The following is a 17413-nucleotide window of genomic DNA, read 5'->3' on the forward strand; positions in this document are numbered from 1 at the left end:
GAAATTCTTAGAAATCTCAATTCATTTATGTTTTCCTTCCTTTATCAATTGATCTATTTACAAGTTTGAACAAGTACCATGTGGATAACTTTCGTTTTCATAGAGGGTTAGGCTATTAATTTTGTGTAGTGAAATTATGAAAATACCCTCAATTCAAACTTAGCCTATTCATTCACATAAGGGGTTTTCTTTTTACAATTTAATTTTGTAAAATTAATCATTTAACCCCTTATTGGAATAAAATTTATCCATATGGTCCTAATTGACAAAAAAGACATTCATAGGTTGCTAACTAGTAAAAACTAAAAAAATTATAAGGTGTTATATAAGAAAAGTTAGAATCACAAATATTAATTTTTTTCGTTTCCCCTTTTTCTTTAAAAGAAAGGTGAATTTCATTTCATTACTAAACACCTAAGCAATAACAATATGAATAACCACATATTAACACAATCATTGCCCCTCATATTATAATTTATCCTACTGCATGAAGAAAGGGCCTCATTAAAAACCTTTCCATGGAAAAACCTATAGGGATAAAAAATATGAAAAAGAAGAAAAATGACCTTTCCACCATGCATTTCTGATCCCATTACCCAACTTGTCTCATTACACTAAAGTTCCATCATGCCCAAATACACTTTAAGCTTGAACTGGTAATTCAAAAGTTCCCTTCGTAGAACCTGGTCCACTCCTAACATTTTAATAAACTTGGCTATTCCATGAGCAACCATATTTGCCTCTTTCCTATAGTGATCAATTGAACAACAACTAAGCTACCCCGTAGGCAAATTACAATCTTCAACCACATGACTTATGTCTCCATTATAAGGCTTCTCTTTTACCCAACTAACAACCTACTTGCAATTGATCATAACCTCTTTTACCATAACATTCTCTCGACAGCAAACCATAAGTGACCATAACAATGAATGCAATTAAGCCACCACAACACTTTAATTGTAATCAAGGTTTGCTGCACCCACCAATACGAATTCACCATTAGAATCTCTCACAATGAATCTTTCACCCACCCATTTTCCACCATTTATAACAATACTTCTACATCACAGTTAATTTTCAACCCATTAGGACATCTCCAACACCTTCCTTCATCTTCACCTTCCATCTCACTCAGATTGCTCACAGACATTTCACTGTGATATTGTGAATACATGTCATAACCCAATTCAACTACATCTCTTAAATCCTTTTTTTTTTGTTTAAAAATCACTTCATTTCATACCTTTTAAAGTGCCCACATAACACAAATAATCTTTTATAATTCATCTTTACTAACATCTTTAATCATCATTTAAATCTAGTCTCCTGTAGAAGAGAAATTTTTTGAAATTTCTCTAAAGCTCCATTTTGACATAAGCCATACCACCCTAGCAAACAAACAACTACATAAGCTATGAAAATCTGTTTCTAACTCCTCATCACAAAATAGTAGCCTAATTCCACATTTATCCTCCTCCAGATCAATGTTACTTGTGTGCGAAGACAACCATTTAACACTCTCCATACAAACATGAGTATTTTCCTTGGCACATTCAAACTCCGTATTTTCCTCTAAGTCAACACTGCATGAATAGATGAGCTTGCCTCATTTAATCCCCACAATGTACAACATAATATTCTATATCTCAATCTTACTGTATAATCACCATGTTTGCTATTAAACTGAATTTGAAGATCATCAAGTCTCATAATGCTCAATGGAAAAGACAACATTAACAAGTTTTCATATGGTAGTAAGCAAGCTTTTATTTTCCTTCGTCCCATATCATTTGATCCATCAATATAAATTCAATCACCTTTGTCGAGTCATCCACCATTGCATCACATACAAGAACCGACCTAGGAGTATCATATGGTATTGTTATCGGATTTACCATGTAAGTGCATGTATTGTTAGCAAGTAATATAATAGAAAGTAAAGTTCATTCCCACAAAGAATTGCCAAAACCTTTTTGCTAAGTACTAAAATTTACACAACTTAATCTTATCTAAAGTACTGAATTTAAAGCTACTAAAACTAAAACTAAAATTGAAAGCAAAAATAACAATTTAACTAGAATCAATCAAGCAAAAGTCTAGAACCCCAATATCCCCTTAATGTTTCATTGAATCTCTTCTACTCTCTCTTTACTTACTAGATAGGCTTAAGTTATTAACCTAGAGTTCTAATATATTTATAAGTCTCTTTCTATATTCTTATAAAAATATCTTCCTTAACCAAATTATTATATTCCTATACAAATTGAAATTAGAAAAACACACTCAGCTTATACTCTAATTTTGGCTACATATGACATGTAAATGTATTCCTACCCTATACGTGAATCAAATCAATCATCGTATGCAATTGATATTGAATATATGCTATTTCATCTATGGTTTACTCTAAACTCCATATTTCAGTTTTGTTTAGATTTCCAAATCAATCTAATTAGTGATCAAGCAATCAGACACTTTGAGAACAAGATTGAAATAAACAACTCAAGCACTCTTAATCATAAGCAAGAAAGAATATTAAAAATTCAAACTACGTATTGGGTTCAATTATGATTCTAGATAAAAAAAATTAGTTCCATATATCTAATAAAAACACCATTCAAAAAAGAAATTTAACTATCAAAACTTAATAAAGAAAGTATAAAGATAACAAAAGAAGAAAGAACTCCAAGATTTCTCAAGTCTTTGATCAGCAATCTTCCTTGTTTTCCTTACTTTCTTGCTAACCTAAATGCTTCTTTTTCTTCAAAAAATCCTTGCTTAATTGTTCTTGAAACATGCTCTGAAAGAGGGTTTAAATAGAGCTCAAGTTTGTGTCAAAATAGAAGTCTAAATGCACAAGAAGTCTTCTCAGACATGTGAGCACTAAGGCCTTCTTTCCTTAGGCATTGTGCCGTCATGCTCACGGTATCTTTTTTTTTTAGCTTTTTCTTTTGAGAGTAGCAACGCTGCCTCTTTGGTGGCTATGACACCAAGTCCTCTATTATGCTGAAGCGTACTTGCTTTGTCGAGGCACCGTGACACTCTTTGCTTCCATGGTTGCGGCCTTCTATGCTCTGACTTGAATTTCCAAGTTCTACTGCACTGCCACAAATTGTGATGCAATTTTCTTCTTATTTGAAGATAAACTGGGCAAAGTTGTAATCATAAAAATTGTAGATTTGCCTCTTAGATTTTCAATGGTTTAAGAATCACGTCAATTGGACTTCAATAGTGGAAAATATGCTCAAACTATCTGAACATATGTAGTGAAAGTCTACACCTTGAATGCATTCTTCTACATAAAGCATAACCTTTTTCATAGCACACCTACAAAAGCAACAAACTAACTTAAATAATAACTAAACCTAAAGCAAAATATCATAAATAACTTAAAGCAGTTAAACCCAATATAATTAACTTAAGTGAAATAAATGACTAAAAATAATTAATCCTTTGTGAGACTCTAACCTCTATAAGCTTGTAAATAAGTATAGATGTAATAACACGAGCTAGGAGTAGTTTTGTCATTTCTTCTAATAGCTCCCAGAAGAAATTTTTAAGATATTTTAAGGTCTAAATAGGCATAAGATCGTATAAATGATGTGTAATGATAAAAACACGAAGAAAACTAGAAATGACAATAATTTTCACAACATGGGCAAAATGGTCATTTTTCTCCCTGAGTCAAAAATTTTAAGTTTTCATGAATCCAAGTATATTTAGACCATTATAGACTTGGCCTCAGTGTTAAAAGAGTAAAAAGATTTCGTAAAGGGGTGGAGAAGGACAAGTTAACTTACTAAGGGCATTTTCGTAATTTCTAAGGGAGTGGATAAGCTTGGGCTATAAATATCTTCTCCTTCCAACAACTTCTTAAATTTTCAGCAGCTTCTTCTTCTTGTTCTCTTCCCATCTCACGTTGCTTCCATTCTCCATGGAAGCTTGATGTGAAGCTTTCATAATTTTCTCTCTCTAGCTCGAATTTTCATACATTTATGCCCTTTTGACTAGAACCCTTGTATTATTTCACTCTCTTACTTTAAAACCCTTGAAAAATCTTGTTTCCATACTCTCTCTCACTAGTTAGGTGTTTTAGAGAGAGAAAGAGGAAGCTTTACAATAGTTTGGAGAATTATTGGAAATAATTTCAAAGTTTTAAAGCTATTAAGGTGAGTAGTAAATTTGAGTTGAAATTTTAGTGTTGAGAATGACTAGAGATTTGATTTGTGAATAATTTGTAGTTGAGATTGTTAATTCACTTTGGAATGATAGGATAGTGAAAATGGATAGCCATTTAATGGCCATTTGAAGTAAGCTAAGAGAAAGCTTTTGGATTCTATTAGTATGTGAATTAACATAATTGTGATGTTAATGTGATGATAGGTTCCAACAAAGCCACACCGTCCCAATTAGACCATTAGGGAAGTTAGGGTCGGTTAAAGGCTTAATAAACACCGGTGAGTGGACTTGCATTTCAAAAATTGTTTTGGGAATGTAAACTTCTTTGCACTATATACTTGAATGATTTTATTCAACTTTCTTTAAAAATGAGTCCTTTGGGAACAAGCCTTTGATAAATTGATTTCATGATGTGACATGTGGCTGTTATGGATGGTTGAATTACTACACTATGTTGATATATATATACGAATAATGTTGTGTAATGATATTGACCCGACTATGTGCAAGTAGGAGTGCACATAAGTCGTTGCTGACCCGGCTATGTGAGAGTGGGACTGCACATAAGCCGTTACTGACCCGGCTATGTGTGAGTGGGAGTGCGCATAAGCCGTTACATATGAGATGATGATGATGGGAGGGTGTACATGATGATTGATATATATATATATATATACATACATATATGGTATATGGTTGTAATGAAAAAAAATGTGAGCATTTGAATTGTTGAAATTTGGGAGTTTGTATGTGTTACATGTTGCTTTTGTTATTTTAGTAGGATCGCTTTGATTTAAGGAAAAAGGAAACTTTTTTCTTGATGTTTTGATTCTCGTTGCAACGAGGTTCATTCTCGCTGCAGCGAGAAACTCTCGGGTTTTGAAGGGGTAGACTAGCCAAAAACTCGTTGCAGCAAGAATGGATTCTTGCTGCAGCGAGAAACGTACTGTAGCTTCTCTCTGCAGCAAGAAACTTTCAGTTTTGAAACTCAAAATTTCGCTATAGCAAGATTCAATCTCGCTGCAGCGAAAAACTTTCTGTTTTTCTCCTCATTTGGTTTGGTTGCTACCCTATTTTCTATTTCTTTGGTACCATAATTGAGCATGGACTTCCAACATTAAGGAATAAATGTATTAAGTTTAAAATGATGAGGTTTAGTGAGAAACCCTCGGCTAGATAATAATTTAAGTCAAGTGTCGTTGCAGCGAGAATGCCTTTCCGCTGCAACGAGGACCCGTCGTTTATTTGACTTGATTCGTATTAATGCTATTAAAGTTTCACTCTCCAAATCTTTTGTTGAGCATGGACTCTTTTCAATAAGTGATTTTTCTCATGCGGGGTTTACATGAGAGGTTTAACAAGAACTCAAATAAATTGCATTGTTTTGAAAAATGGATGCATTATGATTTCGTTAAACATTCCTTATGGTATGCTTGTTCTCTTCTTGTTCACTCACTGGGTTTATACTCACCATTTTCAACTTCATGTTTTCAAATCAAGAGGCAGCCGGTAACTAGGACGAGGTGTCCTCATAGACTTGTATCCATCTTTTGGTAGGTGTCTCGGCATTCAGTAGCTTTACATTCGTCCGAGTCTCTCCGCTGGAAGTCGAGTATTCTTTTGTTGTGTATAGACAAACCTAACGTAAATTATTAAGATACATGTTGTAGACAATGTATATACACTTGTTTGGTATGCCAGTATGGGGTGGTAATGTTTAATATTATTTTGATCCTAAGTTATGAAATGTGACTTAGCAGTTTATGATGGAATGATGAACATGTCAGATTAATAGGCTTGCTTTGGCTTAATGGACTACGTCCATTGGGCCAATGCGCCGGTCATGACCCGAAATTTGGGTCATGACATACTTCAACTAAATCTTAAGATCTTCGACAAAATACACTTAAAATTGTGACCTAATAACTTTATCAAATAGAGTTATCAAGTATCCAGTTATCCTTTTTGACCAATATATTGCTTTTATTTCCAACTATCCAGAAAGAACCTCTGCTAATAACAAATTGAATTTCTCTGATACTGTGCCTCAAATAATTCAAATTAGAACCTATTAATGTTTCCACAAAATTCACACAAGGAAAATAATGTACCTTAAGCACCTTGTACACAAGAGTAGTCTCTCTTATCTACAACTTCCAACCCTGTTTTGCCAACATAGCCAAGTTAAAATTTCGAGTGTACCTTTAAATTCCATTCCTCTAGAATGCTTAGATGTACACATTGCTTTCAAATTCTTCCAATGAATTCTGGAATCTATTTCATTCCTTCCCCACCAGAATCTAGCTGTAACAAAATCAATTTCTTTATATAGGTTTTCCGGTAGCTTAAAGCAACTCATCACATAAGTTGGTGATGCTTGTGCCACAGCCTTAATTAAAACTTCTCTTCCAGCCATAGACAACAATTTATTTTTCTAGTTAGAGATTCGTTTCATCACTTTCTCTTTGACATAGCTGAAAATTTGTCTCTTTGAACCTCCACAAATAAGAGGCATTCCAAGATACTTACCTCCCCATTAATCTCTATGCACACCCAAAATCTGACAAATTGTATCAATGTCATTATCACTCGTATTTCTACTGAAGAAGACAGTTGATTTTTCAAAATTAATTTTTTGCCCATAAGCAAGCTCATAACAATTAAAAATTTTTTTAAGATTCTCCACCTTCTGGTTCCTTACTTTCCCAAAAATCATACTATCATCAGTGAAAAATAAATGGGTAATATTTGGACCACCCCTATTCACTTCCAAACTTGAAATACTTCTGCCACTTTTCGCAACTATCAACAGACAAGATAATGCTTTAGATACAATCACAAATCGAAAAGGAGACAACGAATCACCTTGTCTTAGACCTCTAGATGGCATTATCATATTCCCTAGGACTCTATTGATAAGAACCGAGTAAGTCACCATATAGATGCATCCATGTCAATGAATTTCTGATCAAATCCCATCTTTTACATAATCCCTTTCACAAAAGCCCATTCTATACTATCATAAGCCTTGCTCATATCCAGTTTAAATACAAAATTCCCCACCTTTCCTTGTCTTATGTTATGCAAAAAATGAATTATCTCATGAACCACAACAACATTGTCAGAGATTAACCTACAAGGGATGAAAACACTCTGATTTTCAAATATAATACTAGATAAAATAGACTTCAATCTATTCGTGAGCACTTTGGAAGCTATTTTGTAAATAACGTTCCAAAGACTTGTGGGCCTGAATTGACTTACCAGTTCGAGTTGGGCTATCTTTGGGATAAGGGCAAATGTGTGTATGATTAATATCATCGGTCTCGACTCTCCCTTCCAAAAAATCTATAAACAAACCTGTGGATGCTCAAACCAATTATATTCCAAAATCTCTGATAAAACAAAGCAGGCAAATCATCTGGACCAAGAGCTTTTATTAGATGCATTTGAAACAATGCCAACCTAGCCTTTTCCAATGAGATAGCTGCAATCAAACTCTCATTCATTCCCACTGTCTCTCTCGACTGAACAAAAGCAAGCACCTCATTTCCACATGATCTCTTCTTCCCTTGCCAAATCATGCAACTCTCTCTGGATACTTTTGATAAGATGGCCACCATTGTTTACGACGTCCTCAATATGAGCAGCCTGCAACTCTTTTGCTTCAATGACAAAGATTGTGGGGCTTCTTGCGCTATTGTTTCATCTACGCAATAAACCCTAGATATGGCTTCTATTATTATCCAAGTTATTAGGAAGGAGAAATTATTAAAATGTTTAATTAAGCATCGTATCTTGATTTGTATAACCTATAAGTAATGCGGTAAGAACCCATAAATGATGAAGTAAGAAGCGCTTCTCAAAAATTACACTACCAATAAATATTCTTGTGTAAGTTAATTATTATCATAATCTGGTTGGAGTTGAAGCTATAACTCAACAGCTGTACTCATGTTTCGAAGAAAAAAAGAAAACAACTTTACTCATGCTCAAAGAAAATTGGTAATGCAAACCTTAATTTAAAATTTCTACTATCGTTATTAAAATAAATTTGAAAAAAAAACATTTGTCTTAATAAATGGCAAAAAGTTTGAGACTTCTTAGTGACAAATTATTAGATAGATTCCTTTATACCGCATTAGCGATATAGATCTGGCAAATCATTATGTAACATATAATTAAGATTTACCATGCATGTAAGCATTTATGAGTTGGACTTTTACATTAAAATAACAAACAATTATTATCAAGAAGGAGAGGACTCATGTGACCATCAATTCATCTTTTCGACACCCTTGACACATTGTATGGACCAAAACTTGTAGCAGCTATGAGACCGATTGAGACCATAAAATATTCCACCGGCCAATTAATTACATGCATGGGATTTGTACAATTCATTGGTCAAAAACTCAAACGTTCACATTTTAACAGAACCATGAGTTGTATCAGGTATACCAAATTTAAAATTTCTATTAATCAAATTCCTGGAAAATATCTGAAAATTATATATGATCTTCAGGACAACGATTCATACAAAAGAATCAAACATAGCTAGAAAACAAAAATATTGCCTTCTCCTAGGTAAGGAAGGAGCAAGTGGGTAGAGATGGAGTGATGTCTAAGCTCCAATAATAAGAAGTCAGGATTTGATTGGGAAGATTTGAAAATCCAACCACCCAGCGAGCATCTCGTGAAGAGGAGAAAAAGTAGTGGTTACGTGCTTGTTTGCACTTGTCAATGTCTGCTCTCCAGCCTTTTCTACACTTAGGCCAATGGATGGAGAGATAAGTTGGAAGGACGTCGACAAAATTTCTCCTAGTAATTGAGAGCATCAAACAGTGGCTTTTTTGGCCACTTGGGTTACTTTTCCTTTGGCGGTGGGGGTCCTTCTAATCCATTACCACACAAGTCCTGCTTTCCGCACACAAATTGTTAAATTATTGACAATGCTAATTGATGTCATTGTCTTTCCTTTTCATCTTAGAGAATACTTAAATCACTAGAACTCGAATCTTCTCTCAATATTGTGGTGCAAGGTTCGAATCAGTATTCCTCTCTCTCTGCTAAGGTGTCTTCACTTGTACCAAAGGAGAAGTGTGTTCTATGCTAATTCAATATTTCATTAAGCATAATCCTTCTATATTTGTCCTGGTAAAATACAAGTTCCATTGAAATTTTAGTTAAAATATATTCACTCTCTATACTATTTGAAAAACTCCCTTTGCGTCTTTCACCTATTAAAACAACAATCTCTTTGATTTGACATCATTTTTTCGGCACATTGCATTGGCTTTTTTAATGGTTCATATGGTTGCTTTCTAAGGGTATCGAGGATCTTTTTTTTTTTAAACTAATGAAAGGTAAGTGTAGTTTTATCAATAATATTTTTGGCATATATTTGTCCATGAAGGGATAACTTAATAATCACAATTTTAATGTTAATGAAGTCCTGTCTCAATGACAAGGAAGAGATCTTGAAACCTTTAAGTTTCAAGTTCAAGTCTTATAAGAAACAATATTGGATTTGTATAGTTATATACAAATTTTGGTTAATTGGTGTGTTTGGTTTATTGGTTTATTTAATTGATTACTTTTATGAATGTAATATTTGACTTCAACCTAGAGATCTCATGTTCCTATCTTGGTTTTGAAAGGGATGGAATATATGAGATAGGACAAAGCTCTCTACATTGTGTAATATGAGATCATATCCACTAAAAAAATCAATCATGAATTGTAGATACAAAATAATACAAAAATTAAAAGAGTTTGGAGCTCTTGCACTTCTTGTTTTTCTTATTAATAATCTAGGGTAAAATACACAGGCTCTTTAACTTTCTACCATAATTACACGCGGGTTCAATAGTTTTCAAAACGAACATTTTACTCCAAACGTGTAAACAAAGTTAATGTCTAAAATGCCCTTCTTATTTTTTTTTTCACTCTTTTCCCTTCTTACAAGCTGATCGACAATGCTTCCTTACCTCGAGCAACCATCCCAAAGGAGCACCAAATCTGGATCGGTGCTCCCCAATGAGATCGGCGCTCCCCAATGCTCTCAAGGGGAGCATCACAATAGGTGCTCCTCGCGATGCTCCCAAATCCACACTCCCTGAAAGGAGCTCGATCTTGCCAGATCTAGCGCTCTCTAGTTAAATTCGACTGTTAGTTGGTAATTATAATTTAATAATTTTTAAAATTAATAAATAATAAAATTATCTTTTTTATATTGTTACGTTATCAAATTAACGAAAATATTAACGGTTAACTAACATCTGAACTTATGTGTTTAGCAAAAGGTATTCATTTGAGGCGAAGTGTTTATGTTGAAAACTGATGGACTTACATGTAGTTATGACCCAAAGTTGAGGGGATCTGTGTATTTTACTATATAATCTATAATGTATGTTAAAACTACATAATGTTGCCAAAATATTTGATAAAATGTGATAGGACATCAAACTTTGTTCTATATGAAATTATCGTTATATGATTTTTAAAATTATTAAATTAGATTATTAATCGAATAAAAAATTAAAATTTAATTTGTTATGGATTCCTAATCCAGTTCCACTTCTTTACTTTGTTATTCATTAAAATAGTTTTTGTTTTTTAAAAAGAAAAGGTTAAATGGGAAAATTGGTTTGAGGTTCGAGTCAATGCAAGAAGCTTATATGGTTTATGTGGTGGGAGAGTGTTGGCTCTCTCAACATGAATGTCCATCTTTCCAATCCAAAAAGTATGGAGGCCTTCAAGCTTCAATCAGGCCTTTGTCTATTTAAATACCACAAAAGGTATAGCCCAAGTACTAATAAGAATTCCCCAACCCATAATAAATGAATTCTTAATACTAACCAATTAATAATTTAGAGCGCAGTAAATCCGAGAATGCAGATATCAAGCCAAACTAGTACAAAAAACATAAAAATTTTTATTAAAGACTATAATAAGTTGATTTTATGTGGACAACTTCACAATTAAACCAAGATAGTATAAGAAAATTTATTAATGCATTATGATATTGATTAAACAGTCCAATGAGCTCAATACTATTTGTACTAGAATGGTGCCTTACTTCGACTGGGTCATTTTTTTTTCAAAATATTTATAAAAATGAATAATTTTAAATGAAAAATTTTTTATGAATAATAGTAATGATGATAGCAAGAAAGATTAATTTTAAATTAAAAAATATTAAAAATAATTATAGTAATAATAAATTAAAGATAATTCTTTTAAAGTATAAAAAATGTTCTCTGTGTTTTTAAATTTTAATAACAAATTTCTAAAATTATAAAGTATTAATTGTGTTTTTTTTCTTTTTAAAACTTTTAAAATACAAATTAATTCATCAAAATGTTATATTTTTTATTATTCTTTAATTTATTGCATATTTTGTTGATTGATTATGTTTTGTTAATGTTTAGATAATCTCTTTATTTCTTGGGCTTTGGGCTTGAATCAAACTAATTGGGTCAGGAGAGAAAGCAAATCTGGATCGGACCTAATGGGATTGAAGCCCCAATAGCCCACTCCTTTCTTTTCTTCATTTTCTTTGTTTCTTTCTTGCTTTGTTTTGTTTTTCGTATTGCTTTTCTTTCTTTTTTTTTTGTCTTTTAATCCCAAAACGTACCGTTTCATTCAAATATAAAAAATAATAATAAATCCTAAACTTTCATGTTCTCCTCCTTTTCTCTCTCTATCAGCCACCTTCCTTTCCCATCCATTTCATCTCTTTCATTTTTTCTCTTCCATTGATTCCTTTTTTTTCCTTTCGATCTCTCATTCTCCCTCTAACTCCTTATCTCTCTACAAATTCAAAAAAAAAAAATAATAATAATGATATTTGAATGAAATAAACAAAAAAAATGCACTTGAGATGGCCTAATTGAATGATATTAAACCCTGAATTGCAACAGTATAAAAAACGTTTACTTTTATATAGAGTTATAAATATAATGTTAAATAAGATTCATGCCAATGCATGTAACATGTGCACAAAAATTTGTAAAATTTTACCTATGATTAAAAAAATTTACAAATTTACAAAATTTGTCATACTCTTATCTAATTTTGACAATTTTTAAATCATTAAAAAGAGGCTAAATCTATCAAAAGTACAATTAACCTATAGTCTATATTTAAAAGATAATAAAAAAATTGAAAGAAAAACAAACATAGACCAAAGTAAATAACTAGTATGGCGGCTGAATAAAATTACATATTTACTTGTGCCTCGACTGCATTAAGCCAAAAAATAGGATATGGCTTACCTCATAACTCATATTTTAAGAACATTCAACAAAAGAATGAAAATCAGTTCCAAAAATACTCTTGTAAAGGTAGGTTTCAAACATGAGCAACAAAAATACTCCTGTAATGTGATTGTAAAGAATGAAATTGCTGGTATAAAAATATTGCAGTGTTTGGTTTACAAGTATTTTACTTTAAATATAATATTAATTTTCAAAATTACCTCTATATATTAAAATGTAAATTCAATAGACTTGTACATATTTTTATTGTAAATTTTTATATGATATCATCTCTTGAATAAATTTTTCAATAAATAACTAAGCATCGATCAAATCTATATTAATATTAATTGAAAAATAACTTTTTTTTTGTTAGCAATTTTGAAAATTTTAAAATATATTGGTATTATTATTATTATTATTGAAAATTTCCTAAAAAATTAAAAATGGAAATAATTAATTTTTGAACAAAATAAAAAACCAAAAAAATATTTTTTGAAAAAAATCTGAATATAAAAAAGAAATATTTTTCATTTTTAAAAATTTATTAAAACTTACAAAGAAAAAATATTTTTTATAATTTTAAAATTATGAGTATAGTATCTTCTATTTTTTCAAAAATTCTGAATATATTTTTAACTTTATTGATTTTCTAATCTTATATAATTCTTAAAAAGAAAAATTATTTTTATTTTTTATTTTTCTAGAATTTTTAAAACAATTAAAAAATTTTTTGGGTTCTTAAAAAATTTTTAGAATTTCTAAACATTAAAAAAATATTTTTATGTTTTCAAATTTTATAGATTTTTTTCAAAAAAATTAATATTACTTCTAATTTTTTTAAAATTTTTTAAAGTGATAAAAAATTAAGTTTTGGAATTTATTGATTGACTTGTCTATTTTCTTACATGAATTGTAAATGTTATACTTTATTTATTACTAATATATTTAAATTCATCAAAAAATTATTGTATTGATCCACCATAGTTCCCCTATATGTTTGACAATAGGTGAAAATGTCAAATCAAAAAGAGTAAGTTATGTTAAAAAGGATTTTTAGTAATTTTTTCCAAATGAAGAAAGGTAAAAATGTCAAATCAAGTTTGATAACATTACAGCCTAAGTTGCAATTTGAAATTATATTTATTTTTAATGTAATCACATTATATCCATTTGGTTGTAATATGATTGTATTGCAATCTTATATTAGTTTATTTCAAAACAAACGTTGTAGTGTATTTTAATTTTTATACTTGACAATGTCAAATCAAAAATAATAAGTTACGTTAAGAATGATTTTTAATAATTTTTCCAAATGAAAAAAGGCAAAATGTTAAATCACATTTGATAACATTGCAAAGTAAGTTGCAATTTGAGATTATATTCGTTTTTAATACAATCACATTGTATCCATTTGATTGTAATATGATTGAATTGTAATCTTATATTATATTGACTTATTTCAAAGCAAACGTTGCAATGTATTTTAATTGAGCACATTGCAAAGAATGTGAAAATACAATCCTCGTACCAAACATTTCCAAGTAAAATCAACCAAAACAAAAAATTGAAATCTAATTTCAACATTTTATTTTTTAAACAAAATTATCATTAAACCACTATTCCAAGTGTCAACCCTCTTGTGCAAGCAATTCAAAACGCCTTTGAGTTGGCGGCAGAAAAAATCTCGAATATATATACATATAAAAGAGGAAACACTACAAGGAAAATCATTTTTTCCAACAAAATATTCTATTGAAAAAATGGAATATTTCATTGAAATTGTCTTTTTCGACGAAATTTTTTAACAAAATATTCTTTTGAAAAAGACTACATCAAAAGATATGTTTTCATTGGAAGGCCAAAAATATGTCAAAATAGAATTATTCAACGCCAAAATATTTTGTCAAAATATTTCGTCGATAAAAAACATTCGATGAAATATTCCATCACTAGGTATCATTTTTTGTGCTGATTTTTTTCATTGGACGTTTTGCTCACCTATTTTTCAATGTAAAACACTTTGTATCAATTAATGACAATTATTCCTCAGATGTATTATATATATCACTGATGCACACATATTCCACAAATATATCTAAAAAATTCATTCATGGACAAATTTGTAGAATATCTAAAAATATTCCACAAGCACAACTTCCCTCGACAAATAAAAGGGCTTGTTGCAAAAATAGTGAAATCTCTTACAAGTATAAAATGGATGACCAAATTGCTTTAGTGATGAAAAAAAATTTAAAGTCTAAATGGAACCAACCAAGTTGCTATAAACCTGAACAAGCATCAAATTCTTCAAGAAGTTAAAAATTCTTTAAAAGCACCTGTAGAAGATTTTCAAAAAGTTTATTCTAATCAACTCAAGAAATTCCTCAAAGAACTAGTTTCTTAAGTCATCTAATTTGACCAATTAATATTCATCCAAATTAATATAATTTATAAATAAAATTCAAGTTCGGTTATTGAATTTATCTTCAAATAAATCAAGATAATTTTGAGATAAAATTCAAATTTAGCCAATCAAAATTCAAAAGCTCAAAATTTAACCTATCAAAAGACCATAGAGTCATCATTTTTTACCCCTAAGTAAGTATAGTGCTCCACCAAGTCATTTAACACAGTATTGAAAAGAAGATAACTTTGAAGAACATATTGACGTAAAACTCCCATGAGTCCAAAAAAGAATACATGAAGAACCAAAACCTTTTCCATCTAGATCTGATGCATCCCCTCTCTCGAGCTCCTCTCTTCCTCCTCTTCTTGTCTCTCTCGTGGCACCTTTTCCCTATTTTTCTCTCTCTTCTCAAAATCGCTCCATCTTTGATTGTTTATCACATCCAACACCAGATCTGCTTGTTCCTTGCCAAATCGATGTCGGGTGACTAGATGTAGCACTACCCTTTCCCACTTGTTCTCTCTTCTCCTTTCTCTAATTCTTTGTTTGTTGTCATGGTGTAACATCCTGTTCCCCATAATGTTAACTTAAAAACAGATTTTGCCATTAAAAATGAATTGTGGTTATTATCGATTAGAAATGTCAATTGAAAATGGAGAAGTTAATGTAGGATTAAAATAATATTTTTATAATAAAATAATATTATTTTATTAATGGTGACTAAATAAAATATTAAAATATTATTGAGCCATTTTGTAAATAAGTTCAGTCAAAGTGGAGGAGTGACGAACTCACGGATTGAAGAATTTTGTGAAAGTAATTAAAAGTGTACGTAAATGTATTTATGCTTCAATTTGAAATTCAAAGAATTCAATAAAGAAAGTATACATGCTAGTGGGGGACCAAAGGATGCCGCCCATGTCGGAGTGGGGTAAGCATGCAAGTAGCGTGCAAGAAAAGAATTTCCTTTGGCCTATGCATGTCTACTCGTGAAGCCACACAAGGAACTAGGAAATACGCGTGGCTAATAAACATGCATGTGACCTGCCAAGTGTGGACGAAAGAGATTTACCAAAGATTTAAAAAAAAAAAAAGGGGCATTGTGTATTGTAGAATCCGCCCATTTGAAGAACCCTTTTCTGCCAAGTTTTTCCTCTCAAACCCGAGGACAGTAAAAAATTTCCTTCTAGGAAGATAGTTGCCAAACAAAAAAAAAAAAAAAAGGAAAGGAATTACATTTCTTCTTTGAAACCCGAGTATTTTAAGGGTTGTTCTAAACGTGGAGCAGCCAAGGAAACTACGGAAAAAAAAAGTTGAAAGTATTAAACATTCTGCCATTGGAGAAGGTTTGATGTAGGAGGTAGGAAAGCTAGTAGAGAGGAGAAAAATCTTTGAGCATTTGATTTAATTTGAAGAAAGTTGTTGCCGTGAGGTTCTCTTCTGAACCCATGTAGACACACCAAGAAAGGTAAGAATGTTATATTGTTTACTAGGCATATTTCTCGGAGTATTCAGTAGAAAGATTAATTTTTTGAATGTGGTAGGCGGGAGATTGAAGTTGTCGGGGAAATACTAAATCGGGCATCTTCAAGTTAAAAGGATTTTAACTTAAAAGTTATGAAAGTTGAGCTTTAAATTTTGAGTCGTAATGGATTCTGAAATTTGAATTGTGTTTGTATATGGATGCATAGTTGCTGGAAGTTGAGCTAAGGTTCAAAGGTATGACAAATGGTTGAGAGTATAATGTATGCTTTTAGTACTCAACATAAGCTTGCAAGCTAGCATGAAATGTGATTAATGTTGAAACTAATGATCTAAGTATACAAATAAACAGATTCGGTTGGATACCAATAAAGGTGTTGGAAATTTTATCAAACATAGCCTAGCACCAAGGGGCAGAGATTGGTGAAGTTTGAAAGGAGAGGAAATGAATGATATTTGGTAATTTAATTCCAAATAGTTTGTTGGCCGAATGTGTAGATAGGTTGGCATTTAACATATTACTAAGCAATGCTATGATGTGTATTGCTAGTGAATAATTGAGATAGTGCCTCGGTTGTTAAACAATAATTGGTGAAGGCACAGGTGATTGGAACATTGGTCGAAGCATTAAGCTGTCAAAGGCTTGGATGGTGGTGGTGATTTCAGTTGCTATATCCTTGGCTGAATCAAGCTTAAGCTAAAGGAAGTTGATTAGTAATATTGGTGAGAAATCCCACCAATTGACGTGAGTGGGCAATTCCTTGTTAAAGTATTATTGAATGGCGAATATGATATATTAAATATGTTAGATATGTCCACTGTTTAGATATTATTCAATTACATTGAGTTCTGATGTTTATATTTGGATTGTAATTGGGTTGCATGAGCTGTTAGTGACTAAGAATGATTACTAAACTCATTTTATACGTGTTGTTTTTGTGAGCATATCAAAACTATTAAGCTGTTTACAAAATGGGAAACAAGCTTTTGAAATATGATGAGATTTTATACTCTATTTTGAAGAATTCAAAATTGTATGTATTACACTCCCATATAAAGGCCTTAAAGTGGTCGTTAA

At 31.3% G+C, this 17413-nt stretch overlaps 1 long non-coding RNA gene across 1 annotated transcript; it reads left to right on the forward strand.

Annotated features, from left to right (window-relative positions):
* On the forward strand, positions 15946 to 17194 carry LOC108661093. Its single transcript, XR_001926905.1, has 2 exons — positions 15946 to 16321; positions 16688 to 17194. It is a non-coding gene; the product is annotated as an uncharacterized LOC108661093 (long non-coding RNA).

The sequence above is a fragment of the Theobroma cacao genome, chromosome 3 (assembly GCF_000208745.1).
Source record: "Theobroma cacao cultivar B97-61/B2 chromosome 3, Criollo_cocoa_genome_V2, whole genome shotgun sequence".
NCBI classification, from domain to species: domain Eukaryota; kingdom Viridiplantae; phylum Streptophyta; class Magnoliopsida; order Malvales; family Malvaceae; genus Theobroma; species Theobroma cacao.